This window comes from Rhinopithecus bieti, unplaced genomic scaffold (assembly GCF_001698545.2).
Source record: "Rhinopithecus bieti isolate Rb0 unplaced genomic scaffold, ASM169854v2 scaffold_14454, whole genome shotgun sequence".
NCBI classification, from domain to species: Eukaryota; Metazoa; Chordata; class Mammalia; order Primates; family Cercopithecidae; genus Rhinopithecus; species Rhinopithecus bieti.
In genome coordinates, this window is record NW_016808228.1 from 1,382,814 (window position 1) to 1,388,139 (window position 5,326).

Genomic DNA, 5,326 nt, shown 5'->3' on the forward strand with positions numbered 1-5,326 from the left:
AAAAAAAAAAAAAAAAAAAGAAGTCCATATGAGCCCATGAAAAAGACCTTGGTCAGGGGTTGTTTCGACAGAGTCACCCAAAGCTACCTTCCTTCTAGCTTTGCCTTTGAGCTCTGTGAATTACTTCATTCAAAGAAACTTGCACTTAAACCGAATCTAATGCAATTGTTCCTGTTATTTTTTTTTTCCCAGTTCCACACCCTATTTCAAGGCTAACACCTTCACTTTGTACTTTTGCCTTTGGATTCTAACTTGAAGAAGGAAAAGGCCTTCAAGGCAGAAAACAGTGAAAAAAAAAAAATACCTGCCAAGACATTATGAGGAGAAACCAAACAATAAGCTGGCCATGGTTTTGCAAGGTGGGCAAGGCCAGGAAGAGGAGATCAGGAGAGAGAGGTCCAATGTGAAGATGTGCACAGAGATGTCTGGAAAATAAGCCCAGAAAAAAATAGTCTTCATAACCCATATAGGGGAGAGTGGAAAAAACTTGGGCAGAGTTCTAACATAGTGTGCCATCACAAGACACATGCCAGAGAGAAGCCCTACCAGTGTAAAGAATGTAGGCCAGGCACGGTGGCTCATGCCTGTAATCCCAGCACTTTGGGAGGACGAGGCAGGCAGATCACGAGGTCAGGAGATCAAAAGCTAACACGGTGAAACCCCATCTCTACTAAAAATACAAAAAAATTATTCAGGCATGCTGGCGGGTGCCTAACTACTCGAGAGGCTGAGGCAGAAGAATGGCATGAATCCAGGAGGTGGAGCTTGCAGTGAGCCAAGATCATGCCACACGGAGCTTGCAGTGAGCCAAGATCACGCCACGCCACTGCACTCCAGCCTGAACAACAGAGCGAGACTCCGTCTCAAAAAAAAAAAGAATTCAGGAAAAGCTCAGCCAGATCAGAGCTGAGAGTGCATACCCAGGAGAGGCCCCAAACATGTGGCAAGTGCAAGAAGAGCTTTAGTTCTAACTCAGGCCTAACCATGAATCGCACCAGGGAGAGGTGATATCATTGCCTTAACTGTGAGAATATTTTACATGCACCACAGGGATGGTGCATGGAAGAATCCACACTGAGACAAAACTGTAACATGTAGGGAGAGTGGCAGAAGCTTCAGGCTGAGCTCAGCTCTCATCACCACCAGGTAGCTCCACTGAAGAGCAATTCCACCCTTATGGCAAGTGTGGGAAAAGCTTCAGGTCAAGCTCATGCTTCACTGTGCACCAAGGATCTGCCTGGGGAGAGACCCTGCAGTGCAATGGGTGTGAAAAGGCTTCCAGCCTCAGCTTGACATTTGTGGTAGACAGAAGAGAAGCCCTGTAAATCCTGGAGGTGGGAAAGTTTGGGCCACAGCATTAGCTTGATTTTACATTATAGAATCTACCTGAGAGATAAACCTTACGGGTGTCATGCATGGGAGAAAAGATTTGGTGGAGCCCTCATCTTTTAAGGTGCCAGAAAATCCACATCTCAGGAATGACGTGACAGAGAAAAGCTCTAAAAGACTAGATTTCTGCTGGGGGCGGTGGCTCTCACATGTAATTCCAGGACTTTGGAAGGTCAAAATGGATCACTTGAGGCCAGGAGTTCAAGACCAGCCTGAGCAACATAGCAAGAACTCAACTCTACAAAAAATTTTAAAAAGTAGGAAGGCTCAGTGGTGCACCCATAGTCTCAGCTATTCAGGAGGGTGAGGCAAGAGGATCACTTGAGCCCAGGAGTTCAAGGCTGCAGTGAGCTGGGATTTTGCCACTGCACTCCAGCTGGGGAACAGAGAAAGACCCTGTCTCAGAAGAAAAAAAAAAAAAATACTAGATTTCCTTGGTCATAAGCAACAATACCCAGCAAAGGAGAGAAACCACTACTTCAAAGGTATGTGTCTTGTGAATAAAATACTACAGGAGCAAAGACATCTGGTGTTTTCCTTCGCCCCAGGGTTAATTACATGGTGTTGAATAGATAGCCCAGGCACAGGGGAAAGAGTGTGTGTTTTCACTTCCTGTGTCCTATCTTCCCGTGACAGCCAGTGGAAAAGATGCTGAGCAAGGGTCAGGAATGTCAAGACCAAGGGAAGATTCCCTGATAGGAAGGGACATAATCCTTGAAATAAAACAGGGTTATCTGAGCCATAAATGCTGATTTTAGGGTGACCTCTGAGAGTTTTCTCTTGACCTCCACTCATCACTCTTTGACTTTATTTGCTGACCCTGGCTAAGCACGTGGGCTCCCTCAGGGAAATATCATTGAGGTTAACAATCATGCTTAGGTTTTTAAGAAATACAAGTGTTTTTAAGAAATATGTGTTTTCTGTACTAGCACTGAATGATTATTATGTAAAGAATGTATATCATCAAAGCAAAAAGAAAATGAGGCCAGGCGCAGTGGCTCATGCCTGTAAGTAATCCCAGCACTTTGGGCAGCTGAGGCGGGTGGATCACCTGAGGTCAGGAGTTCAAGACCAGCCTGGCAAACATGGTGAAACCCCATCTCTACCAAAAAATACAAAAATTAGCTGGGCGTGGTGATGGGTGCCTATAGTCCCAGCTGCTTGGGAGGCTGAGGCAGGAGAATCGCTTGAAACCAGGAAGCGGAGATTGCAGTGAGCTGAGATCATGCCACTGCACTCCAGCCTGGGGGACAGAGTGAGACCCTGTCTCAAAAAAAGGAAAAAAAAGGAAAAAAGGTAATTTTCTCCCCTCTTTTTTGTTATTACTCTGAGCTCCCAAAGTCTTTTTTTTTCCTTTTTGCCTACTTTCTCATTTGTAGTGTAGGCTCTATAAACCTGCCTTTTCCCCACTCTCTAACACCCATCTATGCCCCGTAATGCTTTGGTGTTCTCTTACTTTAGGTATGATTGTGTCACTACCCCCAGTGCTCCTGATGCAATTCCCCTCAGCAATTCCCCAATTTTTCCTCTGTGTCCTTTCTTTTGGAATTTTCAGATAGCCCTAGTGGGTCCACAGACATTCTGACATCGTGCATCAGACTCTGTAAATATGGACTTTTCTGGGGGGAAGGCCAGTGGATTTCTTTTTTTTTTTTTGAGACGGAGTCTTGCTCTGTCGCCCGGGCTGGAGTGCAGTGGCCGGATCTCAGCTCACTGCAAGCTCCGCCTCCCGGGTTTATGCCATTCTCCTGCCTCAGCCTCCCAAGTAGCTGGGACTACAGGCGCCCGCCATGTCGCCCGTCTAGTTTTTTGTATTTTTTAGTAGAGACGGGGTTTCACCGTGTTAGCCAGGATGGCCTCGATCTCCTGACCTCGTGATCCGCCCGTCTTGGCCTCCCAAAGTGCTGGGATTACAGGCTTGAGCCAACGCGCCCGGCCGTTTTTTTGTATTTTTAGTAGAGACGGGGTTTCACCGTGTTAGCCAGGATGGTCTCGATCTCCTGACCTCGTGATCCGCCCGTCTCGGCCTCCCAAAGTACTGGGGTTACAGACTTGAGCCACCGCGCCTGGCCAGCCAGTAGATTTCAACAGATTCTAAGAAGGCTACCTTATCCCCAAAATGTTAAGACCAATTGCTTTAGGAAGTCTTTAAAGTTCTTATGGGTTTTGCTTTCTTTTTTTTTTTTTTTTTTGAGACAGAGTCTTGCTCCGTTGCCCAGGCTGGAGTGCAGTGGGCGGATCTCAGCTCACTGCAAGCTCCGCCTCCCGGGTTCACGCCATTCTTCTGTCTCAGCCTCCCGAGTAGCTGGGACTACAGGCGCCCACCTCGTCGCCCGGCTAGTTTTTTGTATTTTTTAGTAGAGACGGGGTTTCACCGTATTAGCCAGGATGGTCTCGATCTCCTGACCTCATGATCCACCCGTCTCGGCCTCCCAAAGTGCTGGGATTACAGGCTTGAGCCACCGCGCCCGGCCGGGTTTTGCTTTCTAAAGAGAGAGCAGGGCCAGGTGTAGTGGCTCATACCTGTAGTCCCAATACTTTGGGAGACCAAAGTGGGCTGAAGTCAGAGGATCGCTTGATCCTTTGTCCAGGAGTTCGAGATGAGCCTAGGCAATGTGGCAAAACCCCATTTCTACAAAAATGCAAAAATTAGCCAGGCACGGGGTGTGTGCCTATGGACCCAGCTTCTCAGGAGGCTGAGGTGGAAGGATTGCTTGAGGCCAGGAGTTAACAGACCAGCCACGGCAACATGTGAGAGCCCGTCTCATCACACTTAGCCAGGAATGATGGTGAGCACCTGTAGTCCCTCCTGCTCAGGAGGTCGAGGTGGGAGGATCACTTGAGCCCAGGAAGTCGAGGGTGCAGTGAACCATCATCACACCACTGCACTCCAGCCTGGGTGACAGAGTGAGACTCTGTCTCAACAACAATAACAACAAAAGCAGATTTTAATCATTTCCCCCTTTTTCACTTTTAACAAATGGAAATAACTCAATGCAAAAATTAACTGCTTCATATTCCAATTGATCGCCTTAGAGCTATACTGTTCCATCGGTGTCAGGTTCACAACTACGCCAATGGTCATGCCCAGGGTCAGGTTCCAACTCATGCTGAGGTTCAGAGGGAGTGGGTGGATGAGCAGATAGCTGAAAGAACAGTAGGCAGGTGAAATGTTGTTTTTTTTAGCAGCTCTCTTAGCAGCTTACTTACACTATTCTCTTATACTGTCCACCTTGTCTCGGCTGCTTAGTCCGGTGGCTCCCACACACAGCCGTGCGGCCGGCTCTTCAATCCCAGCTACTTGGGAGGCTGAGGCAAGACAATCGCTTGAACTCAGGAGGCGGAGGTTGCAGTGCACCGAGATTGCGCCACTGCACTCCAGCCTGGGCGAGAGAGTGAGACTCCATCTCAAAAAAAAAAAAAAAAAAAAAAAAAAAAAAAAAAAAAAAAATCCTTAATATGCTAATATTCACAAAGGAGAGAATACACTTGTGCATTCATTTCCCAGGTCTGCTGTAACAAAGTACCACAAACTGGGTGGTTTAAAACAATAAAAATGTATTGTCTCTCAGTACTGGAGTTCAGAAGTCAGAAACTAAGGTGTCAGCAGGTCTATGCTCCCCCTGAAACTTGCAAGGGAAACCTTGGCTCTTCATAGCTTCTGGTGGTTTGCTGGCAATCTTTGGCATTCCTTGGCTTGCAGCTGCATTACCCGTCTCTGCCTCTGCCCTTGCCATCATGTGGCCTTCTCTCTTGTGTGCCTGTGTCCACACAGTCAGCTTCTCATAAGGACATCAGTTGCTTTGGATTAGGAGCTCATCCCATCCCAGTAAGACCTGGTCTTTTTTTTTTTTTTTTTTGAGACAGAATCTCACTCTGTTGCCCAGGCTGGAGTGCAATGGCACAATCTCAGCTGACTGCAAGGTCTGCCTCCCAG